We start from the raw sequence: 26,280 nt of genomic DNA, 5'->3' as shown, positions 1-26,280 counted from the left end.
GCCTGACCATCCCTTTTTGGCCCCACAGCTCTCTGCCTGTCTGCTCAGTTCTCTGCCAGAGGAATGCCAATTGGCAGGGCTCAGGATTTACTCTTTTCAGATGGGTGGTTATTGTACCCATCTCACAGGTAGAAAAACTAAGGCCAGAAAGGGGTAGCTCAAGGTCTCACCCAAGGTCACCAGTGAGCCAAGGGCAGAGCCAAGCCTAGCATGCAGACCTGTAACCCCCTGACCTGGCTCTGCCCCTACCCCAGTCTGGGTCTTTCTCTTTGTGGTTCTAGGCTAGTGAGGCCAAAGTCAGGAGGAGGAGCTGGGCAGCTCCCAGGCCACTGCAGAATTTCCAGGGTGGTTGGATGACATTCCAGCCCCTCCACTAGAGTGGCTCTCGAATGTGCCTCCCTGGCTGGTGGCAGACCCTGTCTAGCCTGGTAGGGGAGAATGTGCTGTCACCACTGTGGAGACCCCTGCTGCCTGTCTCTGCCAGGAGTGGGGTGCTATGAGGGAAAACAGAGGACCTAGTGCCAGAACCTCATTGAGGGGGCAAGAGAGGCACTAGGCAGGTGGGAAATCCGAGTTCTCCTCTTTCCAGTGGTAAGACAAGTCTCTTAACTCCAAAACCCAGATCTCAATTTCCTCTCAATATCAGAACAGTACCTGCCTCAGAAGGTTGTTGAGCTAGTTAGATGATTTAGGCTTATTTTATGAAATAGTAAGAGAGAATATTTCAGCAGGTAAAGAAGGCATGGAGGGTGGGGGTATCTCAGGAAGACAAGAAGGGCAGGAAGCTTCGCAGGAATTATGGGAAGGGGATACAGGAAGGTCACAACCAGAATAACCACAGATCAGGTCTCCCACACTGAAGGCCATCCTCAGGGGGAAGGCAGTCCAGGGATTCCCCAGCAGAAGCCAGATAGCCACCATACTCTTTCACTCGCTCACCCTTCACAAAGGTTGCCACATCTATGCCCACTGCTGGGCAGGGCACCTGTGGACTCTGAGGTAGGTCAGATCTCAAGGAATTCACTGTCAAGGTCAGGGGAGGCACACTCAGAAACAGGCGATGATAACACAGGGTGATCAGGCCTGGAGGAAGCCAAGGAGGCCCCTAACAGGATTGGAGGGGTGATGAGGGAAGGCTTCCTGGAGGAGAGAGCGCCTGACCTGCATTTTGGAAGACGAGGAGTCAGGTGGTTGGAGAGAGAAGAGGAGCAGAGTGAGGATGAACAAGAGATGACATGACACGTTTGAGGAACTGCTCATCATCCTGGTGGCTTGAGGGGAGTGGAGAGGGCAAGGCTAGAGTGCACAGGCTGAGGAGCTTAGAAGTCACGCTGGCTCCTCCCCAATGTCCTTCAAGGGGCTGAAGGCCAGCAGGTCCCCTGCCTTGCCTGACATGCTTCTGCACCGGGAGCACCAGGGCTGGTCTGAGGAAATGGCTAAGGGGTAACCTCAGATGCTATCAGCCGGTGCTGTTGTGGTGTTAGGTCTCCCCTTCAGGAGGCCCTTGGGCTCTCTACCCCCTCCCAGATGCTCTCTCCCTCTTTGGAACCCCCCTAGGATCCTGGCTGTGGAGGCCACTCACCAAGGCTGAGCTCAGAGCAGCATCAGAGTGGGTAAGTCTTAGATCAACCAGGCTTACAGATCAGAAAGCCAAGACCTCTAAAGAGGAAGGGGCTTACTCAAGGTCTAGTGTTCTAACTATTGTCAGTGTGGGTTTGACCACCTCACCCCCAACATAGAGCAGGACCCCAAGCCACCCATCTCACCTGGAACCCAGCACAGCCCAGAACAGGGCTACAGAGACATGCTACTAAATTAAACAGGCTCAGAACCACAACATCCTGGACACCACCCCAACCTATCACAGCCAAATGCCTCCAGATTCAAGAGGCAAGAACCCTGAGTTCAGGCTCTAACTTGGAGCCACCTGTGCTGTGCAGTCTTGGTGAAGTCAGCCCCCCTTCTCAGAGCCTCGGGTTCTTCAGTGGTCAGATGGGGAGAATCACTGCTGCATGGGACAGCTCATGAGGAATAAGACAAGGGGGCAGGTGGGTGCACCATGGCGCTAGCAAATCATGAACTGTCCTAATGTGGAGGCTGTGTCTGCCTGTCACAACAGGGAGACACTGAAATTCAGGAGCCCATGACACTGCTTGGTAGGGAGGCCCTCCCAGGTGTCCCCAGCAGAGGGACAGAGGTCATGGTCAGAGCAGTCAGGAAGGTCCCTGGAAGGGGAACTGTGATAAGATTTGAGGAGGAGCAGGAAGGGTCCCGCTTGGGAGGAAAGAAGGTGGATGGAGAATCCAAGGTGGAAAGGGGGATGAAAGCATCAACCAGGAACCACATGAGCCTCTGATTCTGAGATGGCCCCCTCCAGGTACCTCCAGGATTCTGAGTTCCCTGGTTCTCGCAGTCTAATTCCAAGAGGCTCTGGTTCCGGGTGTGAAGGCTGTGTTTCTTCAATTCTATTACTCATTGCTCCTGATAGCCTTTGGTTTTGAGATTCTCAGAGCCACAGGGGTCTGGATTCACAGTAATGAAATCTTAAATCACATTCCCAGGAACCACAAAGTCCCAGCAAACACTTGCCTATGCTCTGGTGCACCTGGCCTCAGAGGGACCTTGTGAACTCAGACTCAGATTGCACTCTGCTGGGCCCTTGAGGAGTACCCAGTCAGGCTGAGGAAAAAGACACAGACATGGACCAAATCCACTTGGGTGAATAAACCATAACCAAGGCAAGCCCAGGGGTTATGGAGCACACAGCAACTCCTACCTGGCCTGGGGGAGGTGGTCAGGGAGTGCTTCTGCAGAAGAGGGGTCATCTGAGCTGGAAACTGGTAGATGATTAGGAGTTTGTCAGGTGGGCAAAGAGGGAGGAGGGCTCTGAAGGCAGGAGAGGCATGAGCAAAGACTTGGTGGATGAAAGTGTGACCTGCTGGAAAAAGGCTGGGAGGTCTTACATGGCTACTGTGGAGGGTGAGGTGGCATGGAATGTGTGGGAGCCTGAGGAATTCACTTGAAAAGGCTCAAATGCCAGGCTGAAAAGCTTGGCCTCTATTCTAAGGACACTGAGGAGCCATGGAAGGCTTAAGAGGGGAAGGACATGGTCAGAGTCAACCTTTACAAAGATGGTGCCACATGGAAGGTAGATGGGACAGGGAGTCTGGAGGGAGGGAGACCAAGGAGGAGACGACACATACGGTGGTGCCATGAGAGGAGCAGGTCCCTTGGCCCTGGATTTCCTGCAACAGCCCAGCCATGGCAAGAGTCCCCCTCCTACAAGCCAGGGCTGGGTGGCTGGGCACTCACCAGGAAGCCAGGTCGACACCCAGAGGCTCTCCTCAGACCTGGGGAGGGAGAGGCCACATAAAGCCCCAGAAGTCTGAGGGAGGTCCCTTTCCCTCGCTCCAGCACCCAGGCCTCTCATTCAGGAGCTACAATGACAGTGACAAGGTACCAGGGCAGAGGGTCAAGGAGTTGTTCCGTGGGGCCCAGGCTGCTCACCCTCCTACCAGAAACTCCTGCTACTCATCTTGGACCAGGAAAGACTCAGGCCTAGGAGATGGGGTGATGGGGTGGAGGAACTCCTCTGCTCCAGAACCAACTATGGCACTCCATGGAGCAAAGCCTCCCCTTCTACTCCATGCCTACTCCCGCCTGGCCACTCATTTCCCAAAGACCCACTGGCACCTGCTCTGAGCCCAACCTGTGGTGGCTGATGGGGACAGAGAGAGAAAGCAGGGATGGCCTAGCCTAGTCCTGCAACTGGCCGCTGGATGAGTACAGAGGTCAGAGTGGCCCACACAGCCAGCCTCCTCCTATCAGGGCCCAGTAATAAGGGAAGGCCAGGCCTCAGGACCCAAGGGCAACCAAGAGGAAGGTGTGGCCCAGAGGGTATAACAAGCAGGCCTACAGAAAGCAGTTTGGGGAGAGGCAGTTTGGGTGGAAGGCATGAGGGGCAACCCCCACTCCCCTCACCAGATCAACAAGGCATCTCTGGTCCCGTGGGCAGGTCTGGGCAGGCGTTATCTTATCAGCAGTTGGGTAATCTGGCCACAAGAAAGCCCCAAACACAGGTTCCCAGGGCAGAATTCAAACTCCCCTCAGCCTGGAAGCCAGAGGACCAGGCCTAACCCTAACAGGGCTCTGTCTCAGATGGGGAGGGCTAAGCTGGCAGGTGGACTGGAGCCCCAGGTTTCACCTCAGCTTGGTGACCCTGGGCAGGATACAATCCATGCCTCTATTTCCTGATCTGCAAAATGGAGATACAATTCCTCCCTAACAGGGCTATAGGAAGACAAAATGGATTGTTGTAAATCGTTACTAGTGAAGCCATCTCTGCAGAGGGGGTGGGGGAGGAAGGCATTCAGTAATCAAATTTCAATAACAAGCACAATCCCTTGCTATTGCACCCATGTTCTCTTATAGTCTTCAAAATGGATTTAAGTCTGTAAGTGTCACATTCCTCCTCCGAGCACTGCAGTTTAAGGCTTATAAAGCTCTTCCCTGGTCACTATCTTAATCCTTGTAGCAACTCTGCTCTCAAAGAAGCAAGGATCACCATTCTCAATTTACAAATGGCAGAACTGACACCTAGAGAGGGACAATGGCCTCTCTAAAGACTATAGCCATTAAGTCAAAGCTCTCATGGGGTCACTCATGAGGCCCTGGTGATACCCTCACACCTTCTTAGCTGGTCCTTGGGGGATCCACAGCCTTAGAGCCCCACGCATCCAGGGCAGGAGGGTGACAGAAACAGAGGAGTCACAGCCTCACTCCACAGCCCAAGCTTGGTAGTCATTTCTGAGGGTTGCCCACTGGGATCCCCAACCCCTCTGACCAGACTCCAAGACAGCCCAAGGCAGGGAGAAGAGGAGAAAGAGTGACAAGCCTTTTGTGCCAGAGCCTCCCCACACACATACTCTCCCATGCAGGATCTTACTTGTTCTGGCCTCCTTTTAGAGCCTGGCAGGGCAGGAACTGGTCATTCAACCAGCTGGGAACAGAGCTGGGATGAGATCAATTGCGGGTCCCCAAATTCCTCAGCAGGAGCATCTGAAGGCTCAGGGAAAAGTGTTTGGCCAAGGGGCAAGGGCTCAATTAGGGTTCAAACAACTCCTGGGACAGTTCTAGTGTTGACATCACAAATGCCCTGACCTCCCTGTACTTGGCAGTACTTGATCCATTCTCCATCCTGCAGCCAGAGAGCGCTTTCTGAAATGCCGCTCTGACCATGAAACTCCTCTGCTCATAAATTTCCATGGCTCCCTATTGCCTTCAGGATAAAATCTAGGTCTTTAGCCTGGGCACTCAAGGTCCTACAGTGTCCCAGATCACACTGTTCTGGCAAACTGTGCCACCCACTTTGATAACCAGATTCTGGTTTGCCCTTCTTTGTAGTGACATGGAGCTCCCCTGCAGCTGGGCCTTTACTGGAGAAGCTGGTGCCAGAGACAGGGGATGGGGGCCACTGCTGCTCTCTCAGTTCAGCTCAGCCCTGTGCAGGGTGCTGGCAACACAGAAATAATAAGACCCAGTTTCTGCCCTCCAGGAGCCCCTAGACCTGGGAAGAGGAAAGGAGGAGACAGACATAGATCATGACGGTTCAGGTGGGACCAGGGCTGTCAGCCCCAGGCCTGTAGGGGCCTAGAAGAGGCTCCAACCCAGCTGTAGGGATCAAGGAAGGCTTTCCAGAGGAGAGAACATCTGAGCTGGGTCCCAAGTCTGGGTAGTTCTCCAGTTGAGGAAGGTGAGAGTAGGAGGGCTTATCAGAGAGGGAGTGTAGAATATGCAACAGGCCAGGGGCAAGAAATGAGAGACTCCAGGCAGCTGCTGCAAGGTAAAGAGTCAGGCGGGAGAGGTGGCTGGAAAGGCTGGCAGGCCCCAGTTATCAAATACCTGAAGTCCCAGGCTACAGGGTTCAGGCTTGGTCCTGTGGAAGGCTTGTGCCCTAGGGAGGGGCACAGTTGGGATTCTGGTTCTGGGAGGCTCCTTCCAGGGACTGACTTCCCATCCCCAAGCTGTGAGCCTGCCCATGGGGGGACACTGGTGCTGAACATGACACACTCATCAGCTCCTCAACAGCCCTCAAATTCCGTATCATTAGTCCCTTCTTACAGACGAGGCCACTGAGGCTCAGAGAAAGGACGGCTTGCCCAGGCCACCCAGTGGCCAAGACAGGATTGGAACATAGATCTCTGAGTCTCCAGAGCTCTCTTGTGGACCTGTCTGCTCAGAGAATCTTCTTCCTTCCACTTCCACCCACAGGTAATAAACTTGCCTGGGTCTCCACCCAGATCCTCAAAACTCATAATTATTTCAGCTTAGATCCAAAACAAACCAGGCAGATCAGGCTGTGGTCCTGGGAAGCTGGGGATGCCATGCTGAGAGGAACAGCAGCCATGGACCCCACAAATCCCGAGCTGGCAATTCTGGTCTCCAGCAGTCCCCAACCCTTGGGCTGCGCTCCTGGAGGACCCCAAGAGGGCCACTGGCAGCCTTCGGGTTGGGGGGTGGGGTATCGCCTTTCTCCTGACTGACCCTTTCTACTGCACCATTTGCCAGATTAAAAGTCCGGGGACAGAGGCTTAACTGTCCTTCCTCGCCACTCCCTCCTCCCCCGCCCACTCCCTGCAACTGCCCCCTCAACCTTACCAATGGTAGTTGGCCACCCAGAGTGACCCTGGGGTTAGGACAGTGGTAGGGGGTCTCCAGGGATTCGCGTCTTTGGGTACCGCCCATCGCCTCACGCCACGGGGACGCTCACATCCGAGCACACACAGACAAGTTCCGCAGGCTTGGCCAGTCGCCCCGAGGGGCGCACACACTCACCCGCTAACACGCAGACTTCCCCAATACGCTGACGCGCACAGCCTCACTACTGGGGCGCCCGTCCACACTCACCGAGACCGACGCTCCCGTGGAGACAAAGTTCAACCACGGACCCACAGGCGCGTTCAAGCCGTCCAGTTATGCGCTACACGCCGGCTCGCAACTGTGCCCCGGGGCTACAGCCGCTCCACAGCGCCCTCCCCTGCCCCGCGCCCAGTCCGCACCTGCGCCAGTCTGGCCCGCCGCTTCCCCGGGCCTCTCCCAGCGCCTTGTTCCCTCCAGGCGCCCCACCTCTCGCCACTGCGCTGTGCTTCTCCTCTCGGGGTGCCGTCGCCGCCGCTCCCGGGTGCCAGTGCCCGGGTCCCGCCGCCGCCGCAGAGACCCACGTGCCTGGGAGCCCGGCTACCCACCTCCCTGCGCTGTTCCCCAACCCCGAAGCCGGGCCAGGCAGGGGGCGGGGCGGACTTTTGACTGACCCTGGCACCGCCCTCAACCCGCCCGGGTAGACACCTCGCCACCCGCTCCGGGACGCCGCCCAGCGACACGGCCGCGGGGTCAGCGTGTCTGTACCGGTGCTGCAACGGGAGGGTCGGGCGGCGACGCTCTCACTGCCGGGCCAGAAGGAGGCCGCCCGGCTCCCTCACGCTAGAAGGGAGCTGGTTACCAGAGGTTTTCAGAGACGCCAAAGTTTTGCCAGGTTAGCCCGGTGCCTGCGTGGCCCACTGCGGGACCTTTGCGCCCAGCCACCGCGCCACCCTACCCCTGTCCCGCCCCTGCCCCAGCCCGGCTGGCCAGGAAGGGAGCTACTGGGAGATACCTGCTCGGAACCCCAGGCTAAGGACGCACCTCCCTTGCTTGAAAGTGGGGGAAGGGGGTGCCTCTCTCCATTACCGTGGTTAGGAAAGCAGGGTACTCAGGATCCCGCCTCTCCCGTGCTCCCCACTTTCCCTGCCTTAATCTTATCAGCAGCTCCCTGAACTCCCCACTCTCTCTGGCCCCTTATCTTGAGCTGCTTTACCTCTCTTCTCTGTCGTCAACCCCACTCTAACGGCCTTCCCTGGTCGGGCTACTGGCTGCATGTCTGACCCGTTCGGAGACTGTGAGCTCCCGAGGGCAGGAACCAGGTCTGCCTTCTTCCTGCTGCTGTCCTAGAGGTCCTGGGAGGTGCTCAATCCTTGAAGGTGTGAATGGATGAATGAATGAGCACCCCGCCTCTCTCTCATTTCTGGTCTAGGAATCAGGAGTGTAGGTTCCTGTCTGGCTTCAGCACTGACTCTGGGAGACCTTGACCCAGTTCCATTCCCTGGCAGGGTCTTCTTTCCTGTGAAATGGAGCCAATCGCTCGGCTGGCTGGACAAGTGCAGAGGAGGCCTCTTCCTGTAGCCAAGGAACTTGCCCAGGGCCTTCGGGGCCTTGGGCCCTCTTGGGCTCCATATCAGCTGACTGGGCCTGGCTGCCAGGAAGGGTGCTGGCTGCAGCCCCACCAGGAGCAGTAGCAGAGTGGACACACAGCCCACAGTGGCTGAGCCGCCTCTGCAGTCCTGCTGGGGCCTTTGCTTGGGAGACACAAAGGCCCCTTGTCTAGCCTCCTGCGCCTGTTGTCTAAGCTGGGCCACGCACCTTCCAGGGACCTAAGTATCCTCATAGCCCGAGTTATAGGGCCTAGGCCTTCAGGTTCCAGTGTGGGGAAGACCCTTTGGGCACTGGAACTCCAGCCAACCCTCTCTTTCTCTCCCCTCTTCCAAAACTTCAAACCTTATACTGTCACTGCCATTTAGCCCAGGAGAAACAAGTTTCTTTGACGCCAAGTTGAGGACCCAGGCTCGACCTTAGCCTTCAGCGGGCAAATCTGGTTGGTGGCCTGCCCAGGGCTCTGCCCCTGCTCTGGCCCAATTCCCTTACTTTACAGCTGAGGAAACTGCATTCCTGAGACATACAGCGTTTCAGCTACCACACAGGTGACTTAGTGAGGCTTGAGGAGCAGAGGAAGGGGCCTAGTCCTTGAACCCCATAGCCTTGGGTTTAGATTCCAGTCTTGCCTCACCTGTCCTATGACTCCTCTCTGAGCTTGAGTTTCCTCTTTTGCAAAAGGGAGTAATACTAATCTCTCACTTGCTGGCCTGTCTTAAATTTTTTGAGAAACGGCCTCACTCTGTCACCCAGGCCGTAGTGCAGTGGCATGATCACAGCACACTACAGTCTCTACGTCCCAGGGCCAAGGGATCCTCCCATCTCAGCCTCCCAAGTAGCTGGGAATACAGGCACATGCCACCATGCCGGGCTAATTTGTAAATTTTTTGTAGAGATGGGGTCTCCCTGTGTTGACCAGGCTGGTCTCAAACTGCTGAGTCCAAGCAGTCCTCCTGCCTCGGCCTCCCAAAGTGCTGGGATTCCAGGCATGAGCCCCTGCACCCTATCCTTAAATTCTTTTTTCATGGTTTTATTCATCATCCCAAGCTGTCTGGGCTCAAGGCGTTAGTATCCCATGTAATGAGGGCCTAGAAGTTTCGTCTCCTGACATCCTCCCCAGGCAGTCCCATCGCTGGGTTTCAGAGGTCATCAAGCCCAGCAGGCTTCAAATCCCCCAACAGAGTCCCCCTTACCTGGGGCTGCCTGGGGAACTCCCATCCCACTTCAACTTGAGCACCTTTGCTTTTGTATTTTTGTTTATTTACATTTCCTGGTAAGAATTTGTTGCAAGTACATGAAAGATTTTGTGGCTGAAGTAATGTAAAACCATTGATCAAACCGGAAATTGAGACACAGCCAGCGTCACACAACAGGCCATCTGAAAGGCTGGAATAGCATCGAGGGAGTCTCCCTGGAACCAAGCAGCCAAGGCAGGCTAATGGTGAAGGCCCAGGCACAGTAATGGTCCCCTGGAGGTAGGTAATGGAACCATAGGGGCGGGAGGAGGGTTCCATTAGCAGTAGCAGGTCAGGAGGGGAAGGGCAAAGTTCCAGCCTCAGCTTCTCCCATGTATTAGGAGGCTTCCTGTCTCTCCAGCCCTGAGGAGGTATTTGGCTCATTCAGGCCTTTTCATCCTCCTTCTCTCAACTTCTCTCATTGCCCCTGGGAAAACTTGCTCTGAAAATGCATGCTGGGGATGAAGCCTCTGCCCTGGCCCAGGCTCCAATCCCCCCTTCCCAGGCTACAGTGGTGTCTCTGTTGCCCCTTGATGCCATACCCTGCCTTACACTCTCTGGTGGCTCCACCATCCTCTGGATAAAGCCTAGCTCTCTAGCCTGCCACTCCAGCCTCCCTGCCTCTCTGCCTCACCTCTCACCTCTGACCAGCCTCCTGTTGCCGCTTGCTGCTCCCTCTGCCCACAGTGCCCCCTGCTTCTGGCTCCCCACCGTGGGTCCTCGAAGACCCAGGCCAGGTGCCCCACCACTTACCATGCTGTTATTGCTATCACTGCCTGTCTCCCCCTCTAACAGGGATCTCTCTGAGAGCAGAGCCAGGGTCCATTCTGTTCACAATTAAATGGCCAACACCTAGCACTGTCCCTGAATAATTTTTCTTTTTTTTTTTTTTTTTTTGAGATGGAGTCCTGCTCTGTCACCCATGCTGGAGTGCAGTGGCGTGATCTCAGCTCACTGCAACCTCCGCCTCCTGGGTTCAAGCGATTCTCCTGCCTCAGCCTCCCAAGTAGCTGGGATTACAAGTGTGCACCATCACACCCTGCTAATTTTTGTATTTTTAGTAGAGACAGGGTTTCACCATGTTGGCCAGGCTGTTCTTGAACTCCTGGCCTAAAGCGATCCACCCGCCTCAGCCTCCCAAAGTGCTGGGATTACAGGCGTGAGCCACCGTACCTGACCCCTGTCCCTGAACATTTGTCACAGCATATAATGAGTGAATGAGTAAGAACTCTATTTTAGTGGTCACCTTCTTTGTGCTAGTCATTAAGTTTAAGGTATCTCGCTTAATATTCTCCAGAACCCTGTGAGATAGGCATTATTTTATTCTCATGTGACATGTAGAGAAACAGGTTCAGAAAGGGGAAGCGAATGTCCAAAGCAGTGAATCTGCGGTGGGTCTCCTGGCCCCAGAATTGCAGCCTGATGGGAAGGAAGGCCCTGCTGAGTTCCCAGAGTTATGGCTAGGTCATGGCATTGGGACCCACACTGGCAGCTCCAGTTACACAGGGCTGGGCCGGCTCTAGCAGCCTTGTCTTACTTGCTCCCTGAACTGCTGCATTGACCTGCACCATCCTCCCTTCCCTTGCCAGCCGAGAACTGTGCTCCTCAGGTTTCCTGGGCAGGGTCCAGGGCTCTTATGCCAAACGCAGCCTGGAAACTCTGGCTCTCAGCATGCCAGGATGCGGGCACCCAAGTGAGGCCGCCTGGGATGCAGGAAGCTTAGTCCAGGCCTGGGCATGCCTCTGTTCCATCTCCCCTCAAGCAGGACCAGCTACTTAATCTGCGGGACCCAGAGCAGAATGAAAATGTGGGCCCCTCATTCAAAAATTAAAAATTTCCAACAAAAGAATGAAAAAATAAGAAAAAATTAAGAATTTCAAGATGGTGATGGCAGAGTGTTTAACACTTCAAATCATGACCCTTACTGTCCAGGTCACATGCCCACAAAGTCAGCCCTGTCGTCAGGCCTTGGTTTCCTTGTCTGTCAAGTGGGAGAATGGTAGCCACTGGCCAAAAGGGTGAGGGTGAGAATGAGGTGGGAGCTGGTGGTAAGAGGTCCAGTGAACAGCATGAGGATGAGGTAAGAGTCTCCGAGTTCATGATTTGTTATCTGGGTCTCAGCACCGGGTGGCAGGCCAAACTCCTTGCCAGGAGTTTGATTGCTTACAACAGCTCTTTTTCACAGAACCAAAAAACTAAAAATCCATGAAGCAAAGTAACTTGCTCAGGGTCACACAGAGACTCAGTGGGGGAAGCCAAGATCAGAGTTCTGGCCTGGCTCTCTTCGAAGCTGGTGCTTTTTGTGACCCAGGCAGGAGAGAGAGAAGGGCAGGAGGGAGGTGGGATGGGGACAGGCTGCTCAGGACAAAGAGGGCCACTGTGCAGACACAAAGACCTGACCACAGAGGCCCCTCTGGGGGCTGGGACAGACAAATGGATGGAGCCGTGTGACTCTATCTGTGGTGACTGGGGTGGCTGCCAGGAGCTGCCTCCTAGACCCTACCTGGTTGTGATGAGGGTTGGGGAGGGTGTTGGCGTGCAGGAACCAGGAAATGGGTCAGGGAGGAGAAACAAACTCAGAGATGGGCCCCTTCCCCACTCCCCAGGCCTCTGACCCCATCTCCCCCTAGCTCCTCCTGGGCAGCCTGCCAGCTTATGGAATCTCCCACAAACCATCCACCGCCCCACATTCCTCCATCTCAGGGTGAGGCTCAGGCAACTCACTGTCTGGCAGTCCCAGCCTCACAATACTTCTGACCCTTCCCCATCACCAGTGGCAGGATGAAGCATATGCCCTCGGCGCAGTGTCCTTCAGGGCCCTGTGTGACCTGCCCTGCTGACCTTTCTTCACTCACCTGTCCCCACTCCTCCTCAGCCTTCTATGTTGCAGTCACATGGAACGTCCCACCATTCTCCAAACACTCTGTCCTTTCATACACACGCCCCCATGTTGGCTCATGCTTTTCCTTCTTCCTGGGGGGCTGTTTCCCCTGCTCCAGTAGACTGAAATCCCATTTCTCCTCCATGAACCAGCTCAAATGCCACCTCCAGTAGCCAGCTTTCCTCCATGCCCACAGTTGGGTTTAGCTTCGCTCATTAACCTGTTAATCTACACATGTTGGGTTCACCCACTCTAGCGGTGCTCCTCCCACGCTGGCTTGTGTTGTAGTTGTTCGAATCCACAAAGCCTACCTGGAAGAGGGGGCCTTTGAGCTGGGCCTTACAGGGCAGGTGGACTTCACTAGTGAATGTCAGTGGTAAGAAGTGACAGGAGCTCAAAGAATCAGGGATATCAGCCCTATCTCCAAAATTTTATCTGCATCAGCCAGGTTGCTGAGTTCAAATAGCAAGGAGTCTATAGTTCAGAATGGCAGGAGTTGAGCGTGCAGGGACACTGTCAAGGGATAAAGTTAAGAGGTTCACCAGGGCCAAGCCACGAAGGGTTTTATAATGCCATACTAAAGAATTTTTTTGCTTGCTTGTTTAAAACACATTTGAATTTATTTCTCAGCTCTATAGTTTACTAAGTAATTAAGTTCTGGCTTTTATCTTTACTATTTTCTCCCTCTTAATTACCTTGGGTAGCTTTTCTGTTCTTTTTCTACAAGCTTATTAAAGTGAATACTTAGGCTGGGTGCGGTGGCTCATGCCTGTAATCCTAGCACTTTGGGAGGCCGAGGTGGGTGGATCACTTGAGGCCAGGAGTTTGACTGGCCTGGCCAACATGATGAAACCCCGTCCCTACTAAAAATACAAAAATTAGCCAGTCATGGTGGCACACGCTTGTAATTCCAGCTACTCGGGAGGCTGAGGCGTGAAAATCACTTGAACCCAGGAGTTGGAGGTTGCAGTGAGCCAAGATCATGCCGCTGTACTCCAGCCTGAGTGACAGAGCAAGACTCTGTCTCTAAATAAATAAATAAATAAATAAATAAATAAATAAATGTGAATACCTATTTTGTTGTCATTCTTTTTCAATAATGTAAGCATTTTTAAGGCTATCATTTCCCTCTGAATTCAGCTTGGTCTATGTTACATACATTTTGATATGTAAAGCTTTCTTTATCATTGTTTTATAACAATAGTTATAATTGTTATAAATTATTATAACAATAATATATATAATATATATAAAATATTATATATTATAATACTATAATATAGTAGTAATTGAATTTGTAATTACTCTTTGACACAACCAAAAGTCTTTTTAGGGGAATATTTAGGTTTTGGAGTTCTTTTTATTGCTTAAACATGTTATGAGTTTCTAGTTTGGTTGCAGGTATGTGGAGGAAGAAAGGTTAAATTAAAGTCTGTAAAGAAAGGGTAAAGTCTGTAGTTGGTGAATATTTTATTTTTTATAATTTACTTTTTATGCATTCCATGGATATTTTTAAGGGAGATGTGTGTTTTCTTTTTATAGATTCACCTCTTGATATTTTATTTGCCTAGTTGTACTATATACGTAAGTAACACACATATATAATATTGAAAAATAATTTTCTCTTTATTTCTTCTTCCTTCCTTCCTTCCTTTCTTTCATTCTTTCGTTTCCTTCCTTCCTTTTTTTCTTTTCTTTTGTTTTCTTCTCTCTTTCTTTCTTTCTGCCTGCCTGCCTTCCTTCCTTCTTTCTTTTCTTCCTTCCTTCCTTTCCCTTCCTTCCTTCCTTCCTTCCTTCCTTCCTTCCTTCCTTTCTTTCTTTCTTTCTTTCTTTCTTTCTTTCTTTCTTTCTTTCTTTCTTTTTCTTTCTTTCTCTCCTCTTTTTTGAGACAGGGTCTTGCTCTGTTGCCCAGCCCAGCTCATTGCAACCTCGGCTTCCCAGGCTCAGGTGATCCTCCCAGCTCAGCCTCCCAGCTGGGACTACAGGCCGGTGCCACCACACTCAGCTAATTTTTTATATTTTTAGTAGAGATGGGGTTTCACCATATTGCCCAGGCTGGTCTTGAACTCCTAGGCTTAAGCAATCTGCTTGCCTCAGCCTCCTAAAGTGCTGGGATTATAGGCATGAGTCACTGCGTCCAGCCTCAGTATTTCTTTTTCCCTTATATAACCCAGCAGGCTGAAAATGATGTGTCTCCCACTACTTTTTTGTTTATATCAACCTCTCCTTCTATTGCTATTTCATCTATTTTGATCCTCTGTTATTCAATATATAAAAGTACATCCTCACTATGGCTTACATATTTTTATAGATAAAAGTGTCCCCTTTTTGTCCCATCTAATGCTTTTAGCCATATTTAAAAATATTTCTTACATCACTACTACCATCCCCTGCTTTATTTCATTTGCATTTAGCCAACATAGCTTTGTCTGTGCTTCCAAATGTAAACTTGTTGTGTCATTTAACTTTTCTATTTAAAATTTGGAATGAGTAATATATGGTTCAAAAATGTTATAGTATAGGAAAAAAAGATATTCAGAGAAATGTCTCCCTCCATCTCCCATCATTCAGTTGCCTGATTTCCACTGCTCCCTTCACTCTTAACCTGGAAAGTGTTTTTGTTAGTTTATTGTGTATCCTTGAGTTCCTTTGTGTGAATACAAACATTTCCACTTATTTTCCTTTTTAATTTTTATTTATTTTTAATTTTTTTTAACATGGAGTCTCGCTCTCTCACCCAGGCTGGAGTGCAGTGGCGTGATCTTGGCTCCCTGCAGCCTCCACCCTCCAGGTTCAAGCGATTCTTGTGCCTCAGCCTCCCAAGTAGCTGGGACTACAGGCTTGCACCACCATGCCTGGCTAATTTTTTGTATATATTTTTTTCAGTAGAGACAGGGTTTCACCATGTTGGCCAGGCTGGTTTCAAACTCCTGACCTCAAGTGATCCATCTGCCTCAGCTTCCCTCATTTTCCTTTTTGAAAAAACACAAAAGAGTATCATAAAGATACACACTGACCCTTGCATGTTATCACTTAACAGTGTATCTTGGAGATCTTTCCAAGTCAGTACATTGGAAGCTTCTTCATTCTTTTTAAGGGCCGCATAGTATCCCATTGTATAGTCATACCATAATGTATTTAACCAGTCCTCTGTTGGTGGACATTTGGGTTGTTGCCAATTTTTTGCTAGTACAAACAATGCTGCAATGAATAGCCTTGTACATATTTTTTTGCTTGGGTGTAAATATATGGAGGAAAATTTCACAGAAACTTATTACTCGATCAAAAGGATTGTGCATTTGAAGATTTGATAACTGTTGTCAAATTGTCAGCCACTGAGATTGTATTCATTTACCCTTCCACCAGCAGTGTATGGGAGTGCCTGTATCTCCATAGCCTCACCAACACTGTGATATCAAACTTTTGGATTTTTGCCAGTCTGATAGGTGAAAAGTCATGTCTCAGTGTAGTTTTAATTTGTCAGGTTTTTTTTTTGTTTTGAGTGCATATCTTCATAACAAAAGTGTAATTTATGATCCATTTCCATTTCCTTTTCCATTACAGTCATGAGTTGCTTAAAGACTGGGATGCTTTCTAAGAAACGTGTCATTTTGCTATTTCATCATTGTGTGAACGTGAACACAAACCCAGATGGTATAGCCTACTACACACCTAGGCTATATGGTATAGCCTATTGCTCCTAGGCCACAAACTTGTACCTGTACTGAATACTAGAGGCAATTGTAATACAATGGTAAGTATTCGTATATCTAGACATATCTACACATAGAAAAGGTACAGTAAAAACACAGTATTATAATCCTATGGGACCACTGTTGTATATGCAGTTCATCATTGATCAAAACATCACTATGCGGTGCATGACTGTATATCCTTTAGCCATTTTTCTATTAAGTTGTTGGTCTTACTGATTTGCATTAGCTTGTTGTATTTTAGGAAGATTATTCATCCCTCTGTCTGTGACCTGAATTGAAAATATTTTTTCCTAGTTTGTCATTTGTCTTTAGGTTTTACTTAGTGTCTTAGTCCATTTTCTGTTGCTATGACTGAATACCATAGACAGGGTAATTAATAAAGAATAGAGATTTATTTAGCTCATGATTCTGGAGGCTGGGAAGTTCAAGAGCATGGTTCAGGCATCTAGTGAAGGCCTTCCTGCTGTAGCATGACATGGTGAGAGGTATCGCATGGCAATATGGAGCAAGCATGCTAGCTTAGGTTTCTCTTCCTCTCCTTATAAAGCTACCAGTCCCATCATGTGGGCCCCACCTTGATGACTTTATCTAATCCTAATTACCTCCTGAAGGCCCCACTTCCAATCAACAATGAATTTAGGGATTAAGTCACTAACACATGAAATTTGGAGGACATGTTCAAATCATAGCACTTAGGTTTGTAACTTTTTTTTAACATAGAAGTTTTAATTTTTCTGTGATTTAATTTATCAATCTTTTATTTTTATTTTTTTTTATTCAGGGTCTCATTTTGTCCCCCAGGCTGGAGTGCAGTGGCATTTTCTCAGCTCACTGCAACCTTGACCTCCCAGGCTCAAGCAATCCTCTCTCCTCAGCCTCATAAGTACCTGGGACTACAGGCGTGCACCACCACACCTAGCTAATTTTGTTTTGTTTTTTGTAGAGACAAGGTCTCACTATGTTGCCCAAGCTGGTCTCAAACTCCTGTACTCACGTGATCCTCCTACCTCAGCCTCCCAAAGTGCTGGGATTACAGATGTGAGCCATGGCACCTGGCCAATCTCTTCTTTTATGGCTTCTGGAGTTTGAGTCATAATTAGAAAGGTTTTTCTACTCCAACATTTCTTCCCCATATATTCTTTTAATACTTGTTTTTCTCTTTTTTCACATGTTTATCTTTAATACATGTATTTGGATATTCTGTATTATTTTAAGTATTTCTTGTAAGCAGCATATTATGTAGTTGAATTTTGTTTTTAAACATGAGAATATAAAACTATTTGCCTTCAACAACTTAGCTTAATTTGTTTATATATATTTCATAATAATGTGGCCTCATTTTACTTCATTTTTGTGCTTCCTTATTGCTTTACTTTTTGTTCTTTGCTATACTTTTTAGGTTTTTCTTGCTTTTAGCTTCTATAATGATTTTGAAGGTGAAGATCAAGTTTGTAATTCTTTAAACCTTTTTTTCTTTTGAGACAGGATCTCGTTCTGTCACCCAGGCTGGAGTGCAATGGTGGGATCTCAGCTCACTACAGCCTCCACCTCCCAGGTTCAAGTAATTCTCATGCCTCAGCCACCCGAGTAGCTGGGATTACCGGCACACGCTGCCACACACAGCTGATTTTTGTATTTTTAGTAGAGATGGGATTTCACCATGTTAGCCAGGCTGGTCTCGAACTCCTGGCCTCAACTTATCCACCTGCCTCAGCCTCCCAAGGTCCTGGGACTACAGGCGTGAGCCACTGCACCTGGCCTTTTTAAATCTTTAGATTAGTCAACCACATATACTTAAATGTATATTTATCAAATTACCAAAGTCAGTAGAAGGTGCTGTTTTTTACACTGTACTGGCTGTGTTTAATGGATCTCTACTTTTGTCTGCATTGTACAGATGAGGAAACTAAAGCTCAGTATGTTTAAGTAGTTTGCCCAAGGTCGCCCAATAATTTTTTTTTTTGAGGCGGAGTCTTGCTCTGTTGCCCAGGCTGGAGTGCAGTGGCGCAATCTCGGGTCACTGCAACCTCCACCTCCTGGGTTCAAGTGATTGTCCTGCCTCAGCCCACCGAGCAGCTGGGATTACAGGCACACACCACCACGCCCGGCTAGTTTTTGTATTTTTAGTAGAGACGGCGTTTCTCCATATTGGCCAGGCTAGTCTCGAACTTCTGACCTCAGGTGATCTGTCCACCTCAGCTTCCCAAAGTGCTGGGATTACAGGCATGAGCCACCGTGCCCAGCCTAATAATTTTTAATGATCTCTGGATGATGAGAAATTAGCAAGCTTAAGCCAGGCAGGGCAACCCCAGAGCTGGAGTGGAGGAAATCTCGGCTAAACAACAGGGCTGAAAATGAAGGAGGGGCGAATTCCTCAAAGTAAAATCCCTATGGCCTCATAACCTTTCATTTGGAACTCTTGGATTTTTGCCAGTCTGATAGGTGAGAAATCATAGCTCACTGTAGTTGTGGTTTGCATTTCTCTTATGAGTGAGACCAACCATCTTTTCATATATTTGGAAGCCATTTGCATCTTCATTTAGATGAACTGCCTATTCATATCTTTTGCCCACTTGGGAGGTACTCAGCAAATAACCACTAAATCAAAGCTTCCTGGATTGTTTGTTTGTTTTGAGAATACCAAACAGATGACTTTTAGAGTTTTATTCTTTCTTACAGAAAATCATTTCTGAGATAATAAACTCTTCATCTGAACCTTCAGGACAATTTTCTTCCTGCCGGTGCTGTGAGATCTTCTCACAGATTCCATATTGATTGTTTTTGTTCACTCTCTCTTGATCAGGTGGAAATAAAGCCAGGCTAAGGACTGCCCCCTGATCGTTTCAACCTTATGCAGTAAAGCTTAATAATTGTGGAAGTCTCATTTCCACCATTGGACAGCCAGTGTAGACACAGAAAACGAAGCTGACCGGGGTCGATTAGGGGAATTTTCATCATCATATCATGGCACTTGAACAGCACTCTGTGTATGTAAATTCATTTATTATGTGTGTGCATTTGTGTATATATATACACTAAATGCATATGTGCTAAATTTATGCACACACATTAATTTAGTTCTCACAACATTTCTGTAAACAGTACTGTAAACAGTACAATATTCCTGTAAATAGTACTTTTACTGTTTCCATTTTACAGATGACCAAGGTGAGGCACAGAGAGGTTATATAACTTGTCCAAGCTCACACAGCTAAAATCTGGTGGAACCATAACTACCTACATGATCTGATCCCAGAATCCATTCCCTCAATCATTCTGACCGGCTTGGAAGATAATTCCTGTGTTGTTAAGCTATGACCAAACATCCATCTGGTCACTGCTGCCCCTGAGTCTCTGGGACTGGTGTAGGCAGTGGGGATTAGTCTCTCTTATCTACTTTGGAACCTTCGGTTCTTCATTCATTAATTCATTTAATCCTCTGATTCATTCAATAAATATGTATTGAGTGCCTACTATGTGTCAAGTCCTGTGCTGGGTGCCAGAGATACCAAGATAAATTAGATATGGCCTTTGTCCTTAAAGGCCTTGAAGGGTGGGGGATAAGACATGGTCAGTTAACGGCACAGATGACACATGCTGTTCTGTTCCAAAGGGAGTAGCAGGTGGTGTGTTGTCTAAGAATGTGTTTCTCAATCTGGCCCCATCTACCATCTGGTTAGCGCAATTTCTCCCTTGCACTTTACCCTGTGATCTTCTCTTATCTTTAGTTTCTAAAGCATCACTGCAAGCTTTTGGATTTCTGCATATCTTCTTGAGCATTTTCACAGGGTATGGAGATTAGTCTCATCAGTCATATCTGCTGTCCTTTTTTTATCATCCCAGGAAAGTGGCCTTGTTCCTGTAAGTAATGGGAAGCCAGGGAAGGATTCAGAGTAGGATAGATGGGCACTTTAGAATGACCACTCCAGCCGTAATGTGGAAAATAGACTGAATGGTGGAGGTAAGATAAGCAGCCCAGTCTGAAAACCGCTCCAGTACCCAGGTGGAATTATCTGAGCAAAGACTGCGGCTGGGGGAGACAGGAGGGTATGGATTCAATGAATATCAAGCAAATGGAATCAAAGGGACTAAGTAATTCAATCAACAGTGTTTAATTAGCACCTGTTAAGTGCCAGGCACTGTGCCAGGTGCCCAGAATACAGCAGGGAACAAGATAGACACAGCCTCTGCCTTCATTGCATCTAGATGGGGAAATGGACAATTGGAGCCTTTAGAATAAAAGATGATAAACGATGCAACAGAGGACATCAGGGCACTGCAGGAAAACAGAAGGGGGCACACGAGGGGGCGTGAGGGAAGAGTCCGGGCTGATGCCTGGATTTCTGCCTTGGCTGCAGGAGTATATGATGGGGCCATCGTCTGAGCCAGAGAATCCAGGAGGGCAGAACCCTATGGACGTCTCTCTGGGTCCCCCCAAGCCCAGGCCAGGGCAGGAGCAGGGGAGGTGGTGAGCAGAGACTGTTGAATGAATGAATAAATGAATGTGGGCATGTGAATACTCCCCAGCCCTCAGCCCGGCCCTGAAAGAGGAAGATGGGGAGTGGTCCTGAAAGAAACTAGAAGTTTCAGGAAGCCCAGTGGTTACTCAACACCCACAAACCGTCAGCCTCTTCCCAGTTACCCAACGGGCCATATGAGGCAGCCGTGACGCTCCTGATGTCCAGCAGGACGAGCCGGGCTGCCCATGACTCTGTATCTGGGGCCTGGATAGCAGACAGACTCAGCATACCCCTGGCTGTTCTGAGGCCACCAGTGTGGGCCCCAAAGGCTATTGGAGACCTTCCTGGAACTGGCAGGGAAGGAAGAATTAGACCTCCAAATTCCCTGGGCATGTGTTCCTAGAGTTGGGACCCTTCCTCTGGCTCCTGCATTCTTGAAGTGTCCCCCTGCCTCAGCACCAAGCCTCCTGGGCTGGGCCTGGGTCTGTTTGCCTCTATCCAAAAGCAGAAATTGATAATTATCTTCTGTGTGCCCAGTGCCCAGCTTGGACAACCCCTTCCCCCCAGCACATGATATAAAATTTCTCTTCTTTCTCATTTTACTTTTTTTGTTTGTTTGTTTTGAGACAGGATCTCTCTCTGTCATCCAAGCTGGAGTACAGTGGTGTGATAATGCCTCACTGAAGCCTCAACCTCCTGGCCTCAAGTGATCCTCCCACCCCAGCCTCCCATGTAGCTGGGACTACAGGTGTGCCCCACCATGCCCAGCTAATTTTTCTATTTATTTTTTTGTAGAGATGGGTTTTTGCCATCTTGCCAGGCTAGTCTCAGATTCCTGGGTTCAAGCAATCTGCCCCCCCTCAGCATCCCTAAGTGCTGAAATTACAGGCATGAGCCTCTGTGCCCTGCCAGGAAATGTTTCTTTAGTTCAGAGAGAGGTGTACCCTAAGCCCAGGGGCCAGGCTCCCCCACCCTCAGGAGAAGGAAGGTTCATCGGGAGCCACATAAACACCATGTTGTTGGCATGTGGCCAGGATACCCATGGTTACACCATGAGTGGGTGGGCCTAGGCTCTGACAGCCTCTGACCCAGGGTGGGGAAGGCACCAACCCACTGCCCCACCTCTACCCCTGTCCGCTGTCCATATCTGAGTGTCCTGAAATGGGAGAATCTTTGAATCTAAAGGATAGAAAGGCCCTCTGTGGTCTTGTTGTCCACCTGCCCTTTTTTTTTGTCTTTCTGGCCCATCCATTCTCCTTAATAATCATTTACCATCCCTCGAAAAATTGTCTGCATTCCTATCTTCTCCCTCCCCTATGAAAAAGGACATATGAGCTTCTGTACCCCATCTGGGGCTTGGAATCGCCACTCGATAGTTCTCCCTCATGCACATTAATGAATGTGTCTGCCTTTTCTCCTATTCATCTGCCTTTGGTCAGTTGATGTTTCAGCAAATATTTAGAGGGCAAAGGGGAAGTTTTCCCTTGGCCTCTAAAGTCTCTGGCCAGGTGTTTGCCATCAGCATGGGATTACATGGAACTGGCAGGGAAAGACTTCTGTGGCTTCTTTGGCTCCTGTCGCTGCTAGTAGGTTGCAAAAGGGCCTAATGGCCTCTGGTATAAATGCAGGTGCATTTGTGTGTGTGTGTGTGTGTGTGTGTGTATGTTTAACTTGTGTTTATTTTATCCATAGATGTTTATATTAGTATATATTACGCTATATAGTTATATATATACATATATAATAGCAAAATGTATAAGTATACATAAATGGATATTTTGTGTGTGTGTGTGTGTGTGTGTATACATATATACATTTCTTTATTTATGTTTTATTATTATTTTTCTTGAGATGGGAGTCTTGCTCTGTCACCCAGACTGGAGTGCAGTGGCACGATCTCAGCTCACTGCAACCTCCACCTCCCAGGTTCAAGTGATTTTCCTGCCTCAGCCTCCTGAGTAGCTGGGATTATAGGCACGCACCACCACGCCTGGCTAATTTTTGTATTTTTAGTAGAGACGGGTTTCACCATGTTGGTCAGGCTGGTCTCGAACTCCTGACCTCATGATTCGCCCTCCTTGGCCTCCCAAAGTGCTGGGATTACAGGCGTGAGTCACTGCGCCTAGTCACATATGTACATTTCTTTTTCTTCTCACATATATGGGGAAATGCCACCAGATTGGCAGACGGTGCTACAAATTTATATGTATAAATATCTAGATTTTAATTTTTATTTACTTATCTATTGATGCATATAATTATATATATAACATATTTCTTATATACTTAAAAATAGAAATCTTTTATTTGTGAGTGTATATATATTTCTAGTTTTGCCTTTCCTTGTGTCTGTACCCATAAAACACTCAAGGGACAGGCAGCGCCACACCGTTTCTTGAGAGCAGGTTCTGAAACCCTGAGTCTCCACTGACCCTTGTTCCTCTGGTCTCGTGTGAGGACACAGTTGTACATTGGACTCTAGATGTCAGAGCCATTTGTTCCCATGGTGTCTCCATGAGGTTGAGCCCCCACTCTAGGAGAAAACAGCTGTTTCGGGGCGAATGGGGGCAGCAAAACCCAGATGGACCTGGTAGTCTCAGGCGGTCTCACATTCAAGTCCTATCTGATTGCAACTTCTCTGAGCTTCTAAGAAGAGAAGGGGCTCTTCTTGGCTTGTGCAGCCATACACTTGTCAGCCTAGGCTGTGATCTAAAGGCTGGCTCAAAAAATCACTTTGCTCCTCCCTTCTGAAGAATCCAAACTGACCTGTTCAGGCCCTGATTATAATGCCCTCAGCAATGGGAACTCACCTTAACCTGGGACCTGAGACCAGCCTTCTTCCCGAGACCTGAGACCTGAGACCAGTCACTTCCCCAAGGGTCTCCTCCCTATCTCCAAGGCCACAGAGCCTTATCTTCCCCCCACAGCCCAGAACAGTCCAGGAGAGCCAGGGGAAGGGGTGGGGATGAGGCCTCTGCCATCCCTGAGAGATGAACAAGTGAGCAGTAGCTCCTTTCTCCATGGCCACAGTTAAAGTGTCATCACATGCAATCACTAAACCATCAGTGGGGCCACTGAAAGGCAAGAGACACTGAAAGGCAAGAGACAGGCCATTCTGCCAAGCGGGAAGCTGAAGACTGTTTCAAGGCAGTATGCCATGGTGGTTAAGAGCGCCTCTGCTAGATACTAGCTGCGTGACCCTTAATCCTTCTGAAGTGGATTTTCTTGCTGGTAAAATGGGATAAAGACGCCTGCCTGGTAGGTTAGTGTGTGGATTAAATGACTGTGTGTAAAGAAAGGGTCAGCCCAATGCATACTAGGGAGGTGTTCAGGGAATCCATGCTTTCCCATGGCAGTGTCGGAGGCTGTTGCCACACAGCCACACACACCACATGGGCTCCCCAGGTCCCCTTCTAGGCAGCCCATGTTCCCTGCCCGGGCTGGGTTCATCCAGGCTGATGGCCAAATGCAGCCTCCGCCAGGAGGGGAGAGGCCCACTCCACCCTGGGGATTGCCCGATCACATTGGCTGTGCCCATCTTGTGGGCTCCCCACCCTTCAGGTCTTTTCCACCTGAGAGTGGGCTAGGGCTCTCCTTCCTGCCCTAGAATCACTTATTTGTCTGACTCTTCAAGCAAGACGTCATGCGTTTACCGAAATTTCTCAACCACCTCCTGGGAACAAGGCCCTGGCAGGGAGATCCAGGGGCCCAGAAGAAACACAGAGTAGGGAAGGGGGTGGGGCACACAGTTCAATTAGTTCTCAAGTACTAAACAAAGGATTTTGTTTTTTCTGACGCTAGAAGTAACACCTCTTCATTGCAGAGTATTTGAAAAATACAGAAAAATATAAAACAGAAAATAAAAAATCCTGACAGTCCTGATTCACACAGGTAACTGACATTAAGATTTTGTTGTGTTTGATACTAAGGTTTTCTAGGCATTTTAACCTGGTCATAATGTATAATACAATTGTGTATCCTGCCTTTTTTTCATTCACCATAAAGGCACAAAACCTTTTCCTGGGTTTTTACAAGCCAGCCAGTTAAATTATACCCTGTTGATTTAAGCTAATCTTTCTGACAAAAATCCTTAATTTTCATTGGGATTTAGCTGTTTCTTCCTAGGATAGCACAGTGCTGGGTGCCAGCCTGGAGGAAAAGGAGGAGGGAGGAGAAAAGAGGAGATAAAACCAACACCAAGGAGATTCATGCTTTCTGCCCCTTTCTTCCCCTCATGCTAAATATGTTTCTCAGTATGGGAATGCCAGGGCAGCCACCTGACTCCCAGGATCACCTGGACTCACCTGAGGTTCTGAATCTTTCCCCTGCTCGCTTTGCACACCCAACCCTAAAGTGAAGAGATCTCACTCCCTGCTAGGAAAAATGCCTTCCTCTGTGGGGGATAGCCCTGCAGACCCTAGGCAGCAAAGATTCTGCTCCAGCCACCCTGCTCCCACTCAGTCCTCTGCCTACTTGTCACATGGCCTGGTTTTCAGGCCTCTATAGCCTGGTCACCCTCTCTTGACTCAGCACATACCCCAAAGTGTCAGAAAGGTCCTAGAGCTCCAGCTGGGCCTGGCTGAGTGTGGAGCAGGGTAGGGCAGTCCCTTCTCTGTTCTGGATGCTATGCCTCTGTTAATGCAGCCTGCATTTGCATTTGTTTGTTTGGCAGCCTCTGCCTTAGCTCGTGTAGGGCTTGTGGTCAGCTCAAACTCTGAGCTCCTTTTTGTATCATTGTTGGTAAACCAGTTCTCCCATAGCCTGTGTTTGGGCAATCTTTTGAAGAAATCACACGCAAGCCTTGATATATTTCCCATTTTAAATATTTGCGTTGATTTTTAGCACCCTTCCTGACTTTTTGTCATGGGTGAACCTGATACATGTGCGCCATGTCTTTATCCAACCTGTTGATGAAATAATTACCTCAACCTGGCCCAAGACAGAAACTCCCTTCTCACAGGCCCTGGCCCATAACCAGAGCCATAAGTTTGATCAGCTTCCTAAAAGCCTGTGAGGAAATACCACCTTCTTTAAAAATCAAATCATGCATTAATATTCACCCAAAATAATTGAAATCAGATACCTATACATGAATTGTTCATAGTAGCACTATTCACAATAGCCAAAAGGTAGAAATAACCTAAATGTCCATCAACAGATAAATGGATAAACAGAATGTGGCATTCATACAATGAAATATTACTCAACCGTAAGAGCAGTAAAGTTCTGATACTGCTACAAAATGGACAAACCTCAAAAAAATATTGTGCTAAGTGAAAGAAGCCAGATACAAAAGTCACATATTATATGATTCCATCTATGTGAAATATTCAGAATAAATAAATCCACAGAGGCAAAAAGCAGATTGGCGGTCGCCAGGGGCTGAGGGGTAGGGGAAACAGAGTGACTGCTTAAGCAGGTTTTCTTTTGGGGTGATGAAAATGTTTTAGATGGGCATAGTGGCTCACAGCTGTAATCCCAGCACTTTGTGAGGCTGAGGCTGGTAGATTGCTTGAGCCCAGGAGTTCAAGACCAGCCTGGGCAACATGGTGAAAAATAATACAAAAAAATACAAAAACTAGCTGGGCATGGTGGCACATGCCTGTAGTCCCAGCTAGTCAGGAGGCTGAGGTGGGAGGATCACCTGAACCTGGGAGGTGGAGGTTGCAGTGAGCTGAGACCACACCACTGCACTCCAGCTTGGGTAACAGAGACAGACCCTGTCTCAGAAAAAAAAAAAAAAA

General features: G+C 48.9%; 1 protein-coding gene and 1 long non-coding RNA gene across 11 annotated transcripts in view; one reads left to right on the top strand and one right to left on the bottom strand.

The window, feature by feature from the left end:
* P2RY2 (purinergic receptor P2Y2) overlaps nt 1-8,178 on the bottom strand; it is a 26,505-nt gene extending 18,327 nt beyond the window's left edge. For 3 of the 9 annotated variants that reach the window (XM_016921564.3, XM_016921569.3, XM_009423723.4), the window contains exon 1: nt 7,059-7,255. The gene's annotated coding sequence lies outside the window, so the exon portion shown is untranslated. Of the gene's footprint in view, nt 1-3,312; nt 3,438-4,945; nt 6,553-6,906; nt 7,030-7,058; nt 7,260-7,852 lie in introns of those variants that run through there. The other 6 variants (XM_016921567.3, XM_001174775.5, XM_063784307.1 and 3 more) reach the window with 5 other exon arrangements.
* Nucleotides 7,343-26,280, top strand: LOC104001252 (uncharacterized). Of its 2 annotated transcripts, XR_001707418.3 has the most exons (5): nt 7,343-7,531; nt 9,523-9,719; nt 11,412-11,559; nt 15,925-16,114; nt 16,858-26,280. It is a non-coding gene; the product is annotated as an uncharacterized LOC104001252 (long non-coding RNA). The 2 variants fall into 2 exon arrangements; XR_672968.5 differs by lacking the exon at nt 11,412-11,559.

Source organism: Pan troglodytes, chromosome 9 (assembly GCF_028858775.2).
Source record: "Pan troglodytes isolate AG18354 chromosome 9, NHGRI_mPanTro3-v2.0_pri, whole genome shotgun sequence".
NCBI classification, from domain to species: domain Eukaryota; kingdom Metazoa; phylum Chordata; class Mammalia; order Primates; family Hominidae; genus Pan; species Pan troglodytes.
This window is presented reverse-complemented; position numbering and strand designations above follow the sequence as displayed.